The following is a 17,218-nucleotide window of genomic DNA, read 5'->3' as shown; positions in this document are numbered from 1 at the left end:
GTAATGTGCATTTGCATTAGGTTGTAACCTTTTTTTATTTTGAAAACTGCACCACATATAACTGTGTAAGGGAAGAGTTATCTGTTTCCCAGTAACTGATCGGTTGTCTGCATTTTTGTTTGCTTGTAATTGCTTTCTTTCCTTTTAACCATATGATCCTGGCAATCTGTGACAGTCATTTGATATTATAATAATTCAGAGTAAGATAGGAAGGTGTACAACTGGAGTTTGTTTAAAACATCACAGAGAAAGCATAAAATCATCATCAACCCGCTTTTTCCTATTTCACTTGGGGTTAGGGGTGTCACATCAACTGTTGCCACTTCTTGCGATTCAGAGCTACTCCTATGTTTCCACTGGCGTCACATCTTAAGTCACATAATCCATTCATTTCTTGGTTGGACGTCCTCTGCTCCACTTGTATTCTTACTGTCTCTTCCAAATCTGCATTATGAAATTATGTCCTGCTTTTTTTCTGCATGTGACTAAACCAGAATAATCTGTTTTCTTAGTCTTATCTGAAATTGGAGCTACTCCTGCTGTGATTTCCTTATTTCTTCATCCATCCCATAGTGTGCATCCTACTAGCTGGGTCTATGTTTGCGCATTGAATAGGGAATACAGCAAATGGCTTACAATCAAATGTAAAAGAGTATGTTGAAGTACCAAAAACACTTATCCTAAAATAATTAATTGAATGGCCATAGCTGGCCAACATTGCAAACGTAATCAAACAATTTGGGGGCTTTGCCCTCCACACCTCCCCTAACTTTATATACCAACTTCGAGATTGCACTACAGTGGGGAAAAGGGCAAATTTAAAAATTTAAAAAAGGCTTCCTTCACTTATCTTATGCATCACGGTACTTCCTGGTTGTTGGCCAACTATGGTCATTTGATGAATTATTTTACAATGTTAAAGCATTTTCAATACTTTAATGACTCTTTTACATTCGATTAAAAGCCGTTTGCTGTATTCTGTATTTGATGCGTGAACATAGACCCCTACTAGCCATCTCAGGCACTTCATCTGCATCACTTCAAGCCTTCCTTAGTTGTCCTTCCTTCAATGCCAAGGTTTCTGTACCATACAAAAGGACTATTCATAACACTTACTTTTCAGCTTCCTTGCTGTTCTTCTGTCACATGTATTTCCATGACACTTTATGCCATTTGGCAACTGGTAATCTGATGAAACTGTATTCTTTGATCCATCACAGAAGGAACAAATGTGACCAATACTGCAGTTCCTGCAAGAACTAGCTGATGAGACAAACACATCATCTGCTCTGACTCTGTCAGAGAATTTAGCCATCCTGCCCAAACTAGCATCTCCATTCCCTTGTCCTCTCTCCCATAGCCCCCTCCCTTCACCTCTCCTTTTTACTTCAAAGAAATCTCACATAAAGAAATCAGCAACCTACTTGAAAACATGTCCCACCTCTCCAGGCTTGGTCTACATTTTCCTGGGTTTATCTATCACTGCAGAGAATTTCTAACCCAACTTCTTTATCATATATTTAACATTTGCATGACAAAATATAATGCCAAACATCTGGAAACAGCACTCATTACCCCCTACTCAAACAATCTAAACCTCAAAACACCTCACAGTTTTGCCCTATTTCACTCTTACCTACTCTTGGCAAGGTGCTAGACAAAAATCACTTATATCCAGCTTTCAAGCTACATTCAGCAATACCATGTCCTTTCCCTAAAACAGCTTGGTTTCTGGACAGACTGTAGCACAATGAGGGCACTTTGGTGCCTAACTGATGATATTTACATTAGTTAGAATGGACACCCAGTCATTGTTAAAAGAAGAGTGTGGTTCTCAATAAATAGGAACTTGCAAGTCCACGAACTATTGAGCAGTTGTGAAAGTCACAAAGAAAAGTATATTCTAATATATAAATTTGGTTCCAAAGATGAAGAGGATTCTTCAAGGAAAGGTGTAGATACAGAACTCCTTAAATGAACTGCTTACCCAGCTAGTGTTGTGTCACAATTCTGCACTCCTGTCAGTTATGATGAATAGAGATGCCAGAGATATGTGCCATGACCACAGAATAAATGTGATCCAAGTCATACAGTTGTGGGAAATAGGCGAAGATCACCTGCAAAAGAGAAAACAATGGCTACATAGGATACCTATCAGTGCAAAAAGGATTTCTTCTTATAGGTCTGAGGATTGGAAGGCTTCCTGGAAACTTAAGTCATCTTCAAGACTCTCACTGGGAGATCCAATGGGAGTAAGCAATATAAATGATGAACCAGGCCATGATGTAGTGACAGCTATCATGTCAGCAGGCATGGACTTACTTGGTTTGCATTGTGAAATTTTTTACACTGCCAGGACCTGAGAACCTGAAACTACCCACTTTTCAGTCATCAAAGAATGTAAGAATGGGTCGATGAGTCTTTTTATCTTCTTTGAATTTTGTAATATAGCATGGAATCAAAGGGAATGGTGGAAGGTATACAATAAGATTAATAGTGTAGTGGTTAGAGTATAAGCTTTGCAAGCAGTCGTAAATGGTTTGAGCCTTACCAAAGCCATTTCCAAATGGCTAGGCTTGTATAGGCCCTAGGGCTGATAGCCTAGTACCAACCTACGAACCTATAATCTTCCTTTCCAATACAGAAAGACAAAGACAGGGATAAAGAAAATGCATCCATCATCATCTCTCTGCATTTCATTGCTAGATGAAGGAAACTAGGGGGAGGAACACATTCCTCAATTAACAAATAAGTTAATCTCTGGGGTGTACCACTCAAAGAAGACCCTAATCACACAAGATTCTCAAATTCTGAGCTCCAGAAGAGAAGGATCTAGGAGTCCACAACATAACCACTTCCTCAAGAAAGTAAAAAGAGTGATGCCACTTTCTGTGGACCACTGTCAGGCATGTGTCATATCTTTACAGAGTGGATACCAGTATGTGATATGTTGTTTGTTCACAGACCACACCATGGACTAATTGTTCAACCAGCACACGAGGTACTCACATCTTAGTTCCCTTACCATATTCATTAGAGTAAGAAACATTGCCTATATATCTGTCTGAGTTACTTTCCCTTATCTACTTACTAGCCAAAGTAGGTTTGCAACCCCACTAGTGAAACATCCATCACCAGGACCTGTACTAGAGTCTTCTGCAAGAAAGGAAGGCCTGGACTGACATTGGTGGAGATTGTCCACCATTCCAAAGTAAGGTGATATGGTCTAACACTGGGAGAAGAAACATAAGACAGTGGTTGCTCTGTAGCCACTGGCATCATCACCATCCACTGTGACACCTGCATCTTCATGTGTTTCAGTGGAACTGTGTTTAGGCTGTGGCTACCATCAAGTCCAGATGATGCAAGAGGGACTATCTGAGATCATCTTTAAAAAGTTATACAAATATTCCAAGGCCACACAGTCTTATGACCACACAGTCCTTGCCAGTACCCTCCTTCAGGCCACATCTCCTTTCTCCAGGAGGGTCATACCAGTTAAACCCGGAGTAAATTTGTGGACACCCATCCACTCAGTTTATGTTTAATAGTGTAATGTTTCATAGTGAGTTGCAATGCTAAACATGTAGGGGAGGTTTATTCCAGATGATTCGAGGCACTGGGTTTAAACCTGTCCCTTCACCATTTTTTATTTATCTGCTGGTGAAGGATTAGCCCCCTGGTTCTAATACTGTTGGAAATATTGGTCTTGTGAACATACAGGAGGTCCAAGACATTTGGGTCTCTAATGGCACAGTAAGAGAGACAGAGAGCTGTTAAAAGTCTATAAGACACTGAATAAAGTGACAGTGCTTCCAGCCTATGTTGATAGCTCAGGGACTTTAGGCCTGTGATCTTTTTGGTTAGGAACATTTGGGATCTTTCGAATTGTTTGACATGTTGAATAAAATACAGCTCAAAAGAGGCATTGTCCTCAATAATTACACTGCTCAATGTTGAGTATAAGAGAGTAATTACCACTTTAGACCGTGATGATATTCATTTGGCAATTAGCTGGGCTAAATGAAAGGACCTCCTGTCAACCACTGTTACAGGATGGTCAAAAGAGGCAGCTAGCAATCAAAGGGCCTAGATCCCTGACTACATTTTTGTTTACTAATGGTGTCGCCTATACACTATGATGACGGGACAGGTTGTGTACAAAAAAGTGATGTTACTACACTTTTTAACTTTTAGTTTGAGCTCATTTTAGTACATTGTTTACTAGGGAGAGTTCATTCGGTAGGGTCTGGGTGTCAAATGGTGACTTAACAACAATCCTCAGTTTACAGCTATCTGAATATATTGAAAGCCAAAGATCTTGGTACTCTGCTTTTAGATCTGAGAAGTACATATTAAAAAGAAGAGGTCCCATTACCCAGCTGTGAGGGACATGACTGGTCAGTTTCATACTTTCACTTGAGGCACCTGCAATTTGCATTGTATGGATTCTGACTTTCAGCCACTTAGCTATTCATCGTACAACATGTGGATCGATTTTTAAAGCAAACACCTTTTACATGATGCTAGAATGGAAAATGTCAATAAACAGCAATAAATGAATAACATGTTTACCAGATTAAATGGACAGGATCTTCCCTTGACGAAGCCAGACTGTAGGGGGTCAAGTCTAAAAGGATTCTTGATAACACTTTTTATTAGGTCAGTTATAATACATTCCATGGCTTTGCAGATGAGACTTGTAAGGCTGATAGGTCTATAATTACACAGGTCAGTAAGGCCACACTTGTGTAGGGGTATCTCCACTGCAGTGCACCACCTATCAGGGACAAAACCAGTAGCTAAACTTAGGTTAAACAGTGTGTCTGCAAGGGTATATTTAACACTATTAATTAAGCAACCAGATATATTGTGAGGTCTCATGGAGGAAGTATTTTTGATCTTGGTTGGCAATTTCAGTAAATGATATTTAGAGATAATTGAGGGAGAAATAAATTCATATATTTCAGGTCTTCGAATATAAGTCTTTGGGGTGAGGATGGCACACTGACGTGGCAATGTGTATTGGGTCAGAATAGGCAACGTCATATGAATAAGTTCTGAGCAATGTATGGTACTGTTTTTTTTTTTAGTTTTACAACATAACTAAAGAAGGATTAATAATTATTTTTGGCTTCAGAGGCCATCCTAAATGTATGGGCTCCTTTTGTTGGCCTGATAGTGTTCTTCATTTTTTAATGGTTTTGATATTATCCTTAAGAAGAGGGGGTTTATATCTGCTAAATAATTGAATGAGTTTCTTTACTTTGTTGCATAGTTTATTTATGGCAGTAGACCATCAGGGAGTTTTTTTTTTTTTTTTAATCTCTCATGATACTTGTTTCAGGTGGGTCCGACTACCTCTATGCATTTTTCTAAATGGATGTATTATTCCTTAGTAAAGCATGCTGCTGGATTAAGGTCCAGGGAATTGCAGTCATAACTGAATTTTGACATTTTGTCACAGAGTAGGTTGAGGTTGACATGTCTGTATTTCTTAAATTCAGTGGGGCTTGCTGTAGGAGCTTTTCAACAAGTTTATGGTCAGACTTCAATGAGAAAGGTGATACCAGAGGAGTAGAGTGTAAGAGACAGACATATTTGTAAGAATCAGATCAAGAATGCTATGCCCTGTAGTAGGTTTATGTATCAACTTCTCAAGAGAATTTTTGTTTAATAAATCTAGTTATTTTTGGTTGATGATGAAAGCCTCCACTATGCCACTCTGTGCAGGCACAAATCAGAGTCTTCGCTACTGGTCATGGCACCATACCCAGCAGAATGACAGATACTTAAATAAAACCCCACTGTGAATGCCCAATAAAACCCCACTGTGAATGCCATGGTAAAGGACATAACTAGATCTTTCTTGAACCCAGAGTAGGAGTAATTGCCAGGTTCTATAATCCTAGTTCATTAAGAAGACCAGAACCTGGACAGGTGAAACAGATAGCAGAGACATTTCAACTTCAATATGGCAAGTGAGAAACTCCTCTAGACTACACTCTCAAAAACCTAGCAGGTTGTAAGTTGGGAAGGTAATGCAGTCACAAGAACTTATACTCATCTAATGAAATCACACAGAAGTCTTCCCTAGAATCCTTAATCAGGACTTCATTTTACTCCACTAGGAGCTTAGACAGGGCAACCACATCTTTGGACCAGAGTGAGTACAATCTAGATGCTTCTGTGTTGTAAAAGGCCATCCTATGGGACAGAATCCAAGGGCAGGATGATGATCTCAGACTTCTTATTCTTGCTCAGTCCACTTACTCATGTTCTTCTGGGAGGGTAATTAGACACAAGTCAGACCATGAAGGACTTTTATCAGTTTAAGGTTCTCTCCAAAGAAAGGGGTTATCTGGATGAAAGTTGTAGGGAGAGTAAGGCTCACTATTTTAATTCTTCTTTGAGAAAAGGGTCTATGGGCCCTCTGAACTCCCGTACTACACAACAGAAAAAGAGACAGAACACCTGCCTCCTTATGCTAACTCAGGATGCAGAGCTTGTGTTTGTATAATATGCATCTGCCTTCATCATTTTGTCAGGAAGACAATGGAGATGACATCCAGGGAGGTAGGGCTTGCCAGAGGTAGTAACAGGTCTGGAGATACATATGTAGGCCTAGAATCAGCAACATCCATGTTCATAAGGGTGTGTGCTGCACTACAAGAACAAATACTAGCGGGCATCTAACTGCCGGAAAAGATTCAGTGTTTTGTCTTGCAGGCTCTGCTGTTGTTGGGGGACCTAATGAACAATTTCTAACCTGGGACAGGAAGCCTTGCTAAATTTAGAGATAGGAAAGTCTGGGGAGAGTAGCCATTAATTCTGGCATCACCCACTGTGTCTGCACCAGGGACGTGAAGGACCACATCACAGGTGGCGATCTGGCTCAAGTATCATCCAATCAGTCAGTCAGTCTTTGGAAAGGCAGTGCAGACACCCTGTAGCATATCCTCCAAGGCAATTGCTAGGGTTGGACATCTTACAGCCCAATGTTGCCCACAGAAGATGGGAGCAAGTGTGTTTACTCTGTTGGGGCTACCATTACATGTGAATTGGAAGGCTGCCTTTAAGTTAGACTTACTTGGAGCAGGGTATGACCAATGTCCAGTGTCTGACTCCTTTTCTTTGTCCTAATATTACTGCATCAGCAAAGGATCACAAAGATGATCATCCTGATGATCACCATACTGGGAAACATCAAGAGTATCTGTTCTGCAAATTATGTGTTTCCCTCACTGGTTGATCAGGTTTAATGGGTTTGATGCAATGTTCATTGTCGAAGCACTACAGATAGTGGTTTTGTCTTCCAATATTCCAGCCCCAGGAACATCTTCAATGAAGGTTTCTTTCTAAGTAAGGAACATGGGAACTTTCCTTAATAAACATTAGGATTAACATCCAAACTGGGAAAGCAACAGAAAAAAAACTGAGTAGTTCAGAGGACAGGAATGATCACCTATTCTGACATGGTACCATGGTTTGTGCCAGTAATATACCAGGGAATGAAAGATAAAAAAAATTACTGAGCTAAGAAAATCATTTTACCAACTCATAAAGCCATCCCCAATGTTAGATCTACCAACTTCAAAGAGAGGATTGGCTTTTCCTAAGCCCATTTGGCAGTTTCATAAATGTAATGTTTAATAGCTGCAACCTTAAAGAAAAATGGCAACATCTTGCAAACTATCTACAGTAAAGTCGGCAAGTTCATTACTAACTCCCCCAGTAATGAACACAACTGCCTAACTGATGCCATAGTTAAATGGCTCTCAGTACATCTGACAGTCAACCTCCTACTAGGATCACTAATTCACAACGCCCTTTCCCTGAAACATCTTTCCCTCTCACTTATAAACTTTTCACCAAACCCCCACATATAATCTCGGGTAATTCTCAATCTCAACCAACTCTAATAACTCCAAAAACTATACTTCATTGCACTGACCATGCATTCTCCATCCTAGCACATAAACTATGGGACTCCATTCCACTCTCAATCAAAGATAACCAAATGTGCTCAGACTTCAGACAACAGATCAGGGAACACCTCTTCACCCAAACAAAGTACAGCTACACTCACACTGTTCACATTACATGAACCCTGCAGCTCTCTCATGCACTCATTTATCCCTATTTCATCCTTCATCTCATCTTGTCATCCCCTCACTTACTGCCTCTCATTCATCCTACTTCCCTCTTGTCTTTTTATCTCTCACACTCTCTCCTTTCTATTCCTCTTCCCTCTGTACGCCTCTCTCTCAATTTCTCTGTCTTATCCTCATGGTATCCTTTCCTGCAACTATTCTCATTTGCCCCCTCTAATGTCTTCATACCTCACTATATAATGGTATGCTGATATTCTTGTAGCATAAGCTATCTCACTCATTATGGCTACATCTTATCCAAAGAGCTCTGCAAAGCATAATTCCACTTTTCTATCCATGTTTTGACTTTGGAATCTACTTCTTCAACTAAATAGCTTATTTTTGCATCTGTATATATTATATATGTGTATACACAAACTTTATAGCATATCCTTGTATTTGTAAATATGTTTTTTTTTCATTACTTATGTGGTTCTATTCACCTGGGCTGTGCCAGTAAATGGTCTACTGAGATCAGTGCACCACCCTGGTAAAAAAATATATATACATAAAAAAGTAAATAAATGTTGCTTCTCCCTTTAACTCATACAGGCTGTAAAACAGAATTCACATAAAAAGGGATTTTTTTTTAATTTAATGTTTATTCTTCAGTGTTAGCTCACACAGACTGAATAAACAGGGTCTTCATGAAAGGAAAACTTTGCTAAATTTATTTTTTTTCTTTGGTGTTAGCTCACCCAGGCTGAAGAAACAGTTTCTGGGTAAATTATATTTAGCATGGCTAAGGGAGAGAAGAAAATACAAGAATATGTTTACTAAATTATTTGCACCATGTGCTGTGTAAAGTAAATAATCTGCACTGGACAGTTTATGTAAACCAGATATCAAAATTAATGAGGGCATTTCACTCCCCAACAGTTGCTATTACAGTAATACAAGTCAAGGATATAATTTCTAGTAACTGTGTTTAAATATCACTTTAGCTATCATTTTGTTCACATTCTAGTGTAGCAACTGGACTTGTAGTCATTTAACACAATATGTCTAATGCAAAAACTCCATCAAGAATTATTCTGGTGTCAGTAAGTTGAAACTTGTTTTGTTTATTAATGAAGACAGACAGCTGGGTTGGGGCAGACCATCATGTGCAAGAGTGACAACCAGCTATATAAGCATCTCATCTTACCTGCCTTACATCCTGGGAAAAGATGTACTTTTCTTCATCTTCCTTGTGTGAACGTTTGAGTGGGCTTGGGCACACCTACACTACTTCTCTCACTACAAAGCTGATCAAAGAGAAACTTTAAAAAATGAAGCTAATTGTATGGCAGATGATTCATAACAGTGAATTATTTCAAAATGGAATAAAGAAGCAATCTGCATTTATTTACATTTCACCCTCTTTTCATGTTTAATACTAATTTTTTAGTGCACTTCGAAGCATGTGACTGTTTGCCATCTACCCAGAGCCTTTATTATACTTTAACAAAGCAAAACAACTATAAAAACAAATTAAATTTATTCAGCAGACATAAGCACTTTCATCTCAGACTGAGATGAAAGTGCTTATGTATACTGAATAAATTTAAATTTGTTTTTGTAGTAGGTTGGATTTGTTTTTTTTGTTTCATTCAGCCGTTTCAGTTTGTACTTTTTGGAGTTTCTTTATTCTTTATTATATTCTGCTCATGTTGCATTACTAGCAGGCGGCATTTAGATAAATTTCCTTACATGGACCATATAGTTCATGGGAAATTGATTATTAGGATCTGTCAAGTCACAGACAAGCAGTCATCACAAACAAGAAATAGCAATGAAGCTTCAGAGCTATAAGTATATAAGTTGTGGAAGGAATACCAGCTATAGTCACTAAGGTCAGATATAATGAGAAAGAACACACTACAGGGTTACTTGTCATGTCAAGAAAATGACTAAGTAAAAAGAGAGTCTATATTATAATCGAATACGATATTGTCGACACAAGAATAGCGAAAACACACTATATCAAACGTTTAAATGGAAAATCTCTGTAGGGGGAGATTTTCGTTTACTTCAATATAGTGCATTCTCGGAGTTGGTATATTTAAGTAGGGGGGTGTGGGGGGCACAGCCCCCCACGTGAACTATTTAGTTTTTTTTTTTAAATTTAGTATTTTCTGTTTGTTTCAGTGGTTTAAGACTTCGATCACTAAAGTTCGATATTTAGTGTTTCGAAGTTTTAAACCTCCAAGATTATAATATAGACCCATAAAAAGATCATAAAACTCAGTTTAGCAGCTGTATCTAACAAAAATCCAAGGATTTCAAGACCTTTTGCCTGAATTAAAGACAAAAGAATTCTAAAATCAGTGGTGAGACAGAAGGGCAGTACAGTATGAGAACATAAAGCTTTTTTTGTTGTTTTGTGGCTGAGAAACAAAACCACATTACAGTAGCAGCCACCACAATGCCATTTTGGAGCAAAACCTTTAATTATAAAACGAAGTTAACGATGACAGCGAAGATTGAATATTTGCATAATAATTAAACATCAGAAAACGGCAAAACTTTTTTTTTTGTTTGTTTCATCTTTATCTTTAAAAAACATAGTTTTGGTACTTAAATTGTTGAAACTGACAAATCAACCTGAAAACATCACTACTTCAGTGTTAAGGCAGGTTGTGTTGCATGGCCTGAGAACTGCTCTCATTTTGTTTGTTGGTTAACGAGGTAAGTCAAAAGGTCCTTTTGGATTCTTTTCAGCTTTGACCTGAATTACAAGGGAAAGAGTAAATATAATACATGCAAACAAGTTACAGCAGCCAGTCAAGCAGCGTGGTTGGTAATACATGCAGCTGTTTTACTGCAGGGAAGTTTAAGTTTAATTTTTACTTAGTTGATCCCAGTACGCATTCCAGTGAGACTCTGAAAATAACCACACCTAACAGTTAATATAAGAATTGCCTGTCACAAGCTTGATGGGAGTGTGGTCTGTGTAGCTATAGTTACTAAACAGCTTTGAAGTTAGACTCAAAAAATATGCCTTTGAGCAAAACTGGCTTTGTGTACATAAGCTAGATCTTTAACAGAGGTGATACTCACAATACTTAACGTACTGGCTACAGCAGGTTTTGTGCCTAAGCAAAGTATGAGGGGGAAGCCAAAACGAAAGGGCACATATATACCAGCATAGTTCAACATACAGCATACTTTACTCAGTGAACGTGACTTCAAGTTTCTCCTGTACTGTCAGTGGAAGTCTTGTTTTAATTCTGCACAGTTTTATGAATGACAAAAAAAAGTATTGTTATTTACTGTGCAATGACAAGACAGGTGCTTCCCAGAGACTGCAATGTTAAAAGCAAGGCACAATGACAGCTCAGATGTAGTGAATGTCAAAAAAGTATGTGAATGGGCTTACTGGGAAAATGAAGTTATATAATACATGCACAGATGCAGGCATATGCTCTGATCTCCTTTACATTTTTTTTCCCATTTTCTCACCAGTTTCTGGTAGTATACAGTGATCCAGTGCAGGACTGCAGTGAATTTCTGGTTTCAGCAATAACAACTTCAAAACAAATGGTTACTGGTTTAAACTATGTCTGCCCACATGGTGCGAAGAATGTGCAAAGATGAAGTGTTCCACACTATAGTACTAGAATAGTTGTGTTCCTAGCCAGCAGCAGTCACTGCAGTGTATGAGAAAATAAAGATTACTTCCCAGCCTGTCCTAGAACTTTTCCAGATTGCTTTAACATAAACCCCAAACTTTTTATTAGCAGAAATAACACCCTATTATAACAATGTTTTCCGTGCAACTCATGATATAAACCAGAACTTTACAAATACATCATCTACCTATATGCTTACCAGTCTGTGTGACTCTGTAGGCATTCCCACCCATGTTTTCAATAGTGTAAATGTAAAAGGAAATGTTCACACATATTAGGGCTATAAATGGAGAATTGTCTAAGCACACACACCAGCCAAATTGCATTTTTATGTTACTTCCGAAGTACAATAAATTTCATCCAGAATAACTTTTGTTGCTGTTTTTTGCAGAGCGTGACTGCACAATGTGGTGTTTGTTATTCCAGGCATTTCATAACACCACTGAGACACATAAGCAAGGCCTTAAGTCTGTTCTACAGATAGCATGTTAAAAATAAACATGTTAGCTTAAAAAAATGCCAGTTGATTCTCGGTGATTCAAGGACATCAATTCAACACCAGCTAATCTTAAGTAAATAAAACCTACAACTTGCTACATTTTTCACAGAATGGCTGATAAAGGTTGCTTGGTTCATTCAGAATGAGGTGAACCCATGACTATTATTATTAACAGCTTAGCACAATTATCACAATATGAAAATAAGTTTAGCAAAAAGCATAGCATGACATTCTGGTAAAATGTATTGTACTTCTCTAATTCACAAAAAAGTTATTAAAAAAGTTATTACCCTTATAAAGTCACAGGTTTTGTGAACACTTGCCCTAGTTGTCAGGTTGTATCTTCATAGCTGGAAGAATAATTCAAAATGTTTATTTCATGGTGACAGCTGACAAAAATTCTCCATGGGGATAATTGTTAAAAAACAGAAGATATATGTATAATGCATGAAAAAGAAAACATTTGTAATAGTTTTTCTTTTCTGTTAATGTATGTGTACCTAGGCTAAATATATGTGAAATTAATAAAGGTGTTTAAAAAAAATTCTCTGTTGGGTTTCCATGCACTAGTGATCAGCTCTGTATTGTATAGTCACTAGGAAATATTTCCCAGTATGTGACTCCAGGATTTTGTCAAAGAGCGAGATTGCGGCATAACAAGGATTTCACTTTTCCATAGGACACAGTAATCTCACACTTGGTATATATAAATAACTGGGGTGTGGGGAGGAACTGCTGTAATGTTTTTTTTTCCCCGTGAAGATTTAGAACTTAAAATTCCTTCCTGTTTAACTAATGCCCTGTTTTTGACTGTACTTACGAGTGGCAATCACAAAACAATAACACTCTAATCACTGAGCTACTCTACTTGAGTCTTGAACCTGACTGTTTTTTTTATTTCAAGGCTCATTTTTCAAAACAATTTCCCACCATGATTATTTATACTGTAGAAGAAGAAAAAATGGAGAAAAAAAGAACCTGTGACTGCTTCAGAAAATGGATGTTATACCTCATGACTCCTTGGGCAGGATTCACGAAGGCTTGCACGGAGTCTAAGAGTAGTGTAAGACTCCATGCATCCCTCGTGATCCAGGAACAGCCTGAAATTCCGTGTAAGAGACCAGCTAAAACGTCTCTTACACAGAGTGGGCGTGGATATGTTAAACACCACACTTGCAGCCGAAAGGCATGCAAATGAGGTAGATTAGCGATCCACGAAGCCCAAACCAGCCCGTGTAAGAGCCGTTTCAGCTGCAGAAATGTACTCAGTTGACAACTGAGTACGTATCTGCAAAAAACACAATGGAGCCATGTCAGCTCCAAATAAAGGGTGCATATGTGTCAGGCAGCATGCCAATGGCCAAATTTGGCAAGGTACCCCAATGCAAATATGAGAATTAAATTTTTTTTTTTTCGGCGATCCCCGATGTTTAAACGCAGTGCAGCCCCGCGCAAACGGGCTGCACTATATAATACATAAAAATGAAGGTTTTATGCAATACATGGATTTACAATGCAGGGACCAGCAGACTAAAAGCAACATGGCCACCGTTTAGTGGTTGCTAAGGGGGGAAGCTGAGTCTAAGACATGTAACTAAGCATTAGTAGGCAATCTGATGTAAATGAGTGTTAGGATACTGAATCCCACTGTCACATAGCAAATGAGCACATTCTGAGTAGTGTAAAAGTTACATAAGGGGGAGGAACAGAGTAGGAGATAGGTAACATCACAGGGGGGAATGGCAGAAAGAAATGCAGTTCATTGGAGGTCAGTGTTACATGACAGATGTCAGACACATATTATGGAAAGAGGAGTGCCACAAGATAAGCATGGGAAAGTCATGAAATGGAAGGTGTACACTGTTGCTTACACCAAAGTTTCTTGCTGGGCGTGCATGCGCACGTGTGCGCGCCATGAGGCGCGAGTAGGGCAGTGTGCGCACGTGTAAGGCAGACTGAGCATGTGGGAGCCTGTTGGCAGACTTGTAAGACTGTTTGCGCTGGTGTGCGTGTGTTGTAACCCAAATAAGAAGATTCTAAACCGTGTAAGCCTGTGTGCGCGCGTGTAAGCCACTGTGAGCGTGTTTCTGCTGGTATGCGCATTGCTCCCCCCTGAGGAAACAGAGAGGAAAAAGGAAGCAACAGAATTAGTAGGAAGCTAGCAGGGAATACTGCTGGAGCTAGCAGGTGAAAACAATTAGAAGCAGGCAATTACACAGGTAGAATAGTAGCCCAGCCAAGCACTTAAAACTCTGCAAACAGCAGTGCAAGATGTTTCTCTCAAGAGACACTGCAAGACAGGAGTAAGCTATTAGAAGTGAAAACTGAAAAAGCTGAACTCAGAGCAGAAATGCTAGGGGCTGCCATAGCTGTCATAAGGAGACATAGGCTACTTGCTGAGGGTGGTGACAATGCAAATGGTGCCAGACAACCCACAGTATGGAGACAGAGAAGAGTGTACAGGCCCAGGGTCACCAACCACGGGTTACATGAGCTGGAGATAGTGGAGCGCTATAGAGTGGACAGAGACCTCCTGCAGCAAATTGTTGAGCTGTGCAGGCCACACCTTACACACAGAACCAACAGAGGGGAACCCATCCCAGTGGAAACCAAGGTATGTGTTGGCCTAAGAATACTAGCAACAGGTACCTTCCAGAGACCAACTGGGGATATGATGGGGATATCACAGGCATCAGCCTCCAGGGTACTGCACCAGTTCCTGGATGCCATGTCAGCACATGTCAGTGATCATGTATATTTCCCCAATGCCCGTGAGTTATTGGCCAGCAATATGTGTCTCTTCCAGCAAATAGCGGAATACCCTGAGGTAGTGGGTGCAATAGACTGCATGCACATATGCATCAAAGCACCAGCTGGTGAGCGGGGTAGGGCCTACATAAACCGCAAGGGCTTCCCCTCCATCAACTGCCAGGTCATGTGTGATGCCCAGGGCATAATAATGAATGTGTGTGCTGGCTGCCCTGGGAGCTACCATGATTCCCATATCTGGCATTTGATGCAGCTGTACCAGACATTTGCCAATGGGGACATCCCACATGGACACCTAGTGGGGGATGCAGGTTATGCACTGGAGCCGTGGCTGATGACACCCATCAGAAACGCACACACACCTGAACAGGAACGCCATAATGAGGCACATGCACAAACGTAATGTAATAGAGCGTGTGTTTGGGCTGCTCAAGTCACGGTTCCGGTGTCTGGACACATCTGGTGGAGCCTTGCAGTACTCACCAACTACATGTACCCAAATTGTCATGGTATGTGCTATGCTACATAATATGATCTTGTGAAAACAGCTGCAGCACAGGGCCGGGCAAACAGCCCCCCACCATTGCCAAGGCTATCACAGGCAGAGCGTGACTCAGAGGAGGAACAACCTGAGCCTGCCCCAGTAGGCAGAAGGAGGCGTGCCCAGTATGCCCTGGCCTTGGCAAAGAGGCAACGCATAGCACATACACTGGCTCAGTAGGAACCCTGGGAATGATACCCCTCTCTGACTCACTCATATAATAACAGGGATGCCTAAAATGACATAACCTGCTCTCAAACATGTACAGGGAGTGTAGTATGTGCATCCGACAGAGGCAGCCCTGCAGCACCACCTGAGGCATGAATGCCATGTGTTAAGCAATGTAACACCATGTAGTACATGCAAACTTGATGACCCTGACTAACATTCTACCCTCACCAAGCATGATGCCACAATATGACGATGAGATGATCAATTGCAATAATTGGCTGAAGTATTGCTGTTAGTCAAAGGGGATCCAATGTGCGCCAGCCTGGGATGACATGCTGAGCATGACATGATTCTCCACCTGCTAGGGGTGGCATGCACCTATCAGTCCTGGCCATATGGATACTGGCAAAGGCTGTTGTTACCCACAGCGTGCCTTGAATAGGTAAGGCTCAAAACACAAACCCACCTCCATAGGTATCACAAGGGATAACAACCTAGATGTAATGCTACCCAATGCCAGAAGTCTAAACAGCAAGATGCATGCAGTCTAAACTCCCCCAGTATGGAGAATGTTGATATCTGTCCTGTAACAGAAAACTGGGTCAAGGCTCGCAACAGCACCCTAACACTACCAGGTTACACCTCATACTGTGCTGTACAGCCTCAAAACATGGAACAAGCTACAAAAGGAGGGTGACTAGCAATAATTGTCAAGGATAACCACACCCCCATGTTGGTACCACAACAAGAAGCAGCATGAACTAGCCATGGTCAAGTAACAGCGGCTAAAACTGCCTCCCAGTTTATAGCCTGCTACAGACTACTGTCCTAACACCAGGAACTGCACTTGGCCTATGTTGGAATACATGAATATATTAAGCCCTCCAAACCACATTATATTGGGTGACTGAAAATACCCAAACATAGACTGGGAGCATTATTCTAGCTCCAACACTGTAGGATAAAAGTGCCTAGAATCCATAAACCAAAATGCCCAGGAACAACATACCACTCCCACAAGAGGGGTAAGCATACTGGATGTGAAAATCAGCAACATGGGTACTGGATGGCAAGATGAGAAGTGTATCCCTCACTGGTAAGACCAGACCATAGAGTAATCACACCGGATATACACATCCTGACCATAGTCCCTGGCCAGAAAACCACAGTGAAAAACATGTGTAAAGCAAAAGTTGCACTCCTCCAAACTAATGTGGAATCCATTAAAGGCCCTGTGCAGGTGCAAAATATGGGCCACTCCTCAGAACCTGTTATACAGGCATTCCATGAATACTGCCAGGAATGCATGGATTATGCAATCCCAAATAAAACCAAGACACAATGCCATACACGCGGGCATCTAGCATGGTGGACTCCAGCCATTACCAAACCATGCAAGAGAATGAGGAAGCTACTGCATGATAGAGCAAACATAAAAAGGGAAGTAATCACTGATCAGTAGTATGGCAAT

The sequence above is a fragment of the Protopterus annectens genome, chromosome 9.part0 (genome assembly GCF_019279795.1).
Source record: "Protopterus annectens isolate FY-2018-M chromosome 9.part0, PAN1.0, whole genome shotgun sequence".
Classification (NCBI taxonomy): domain Eukaryota; kingdom Metazoa; phylum Chordata; order Ceratodontiformes; family Protopteridae; genus Protopterus; species Protopterus annectens.
Note: the sequence above shows the minus strand (reverse complement) of the source record.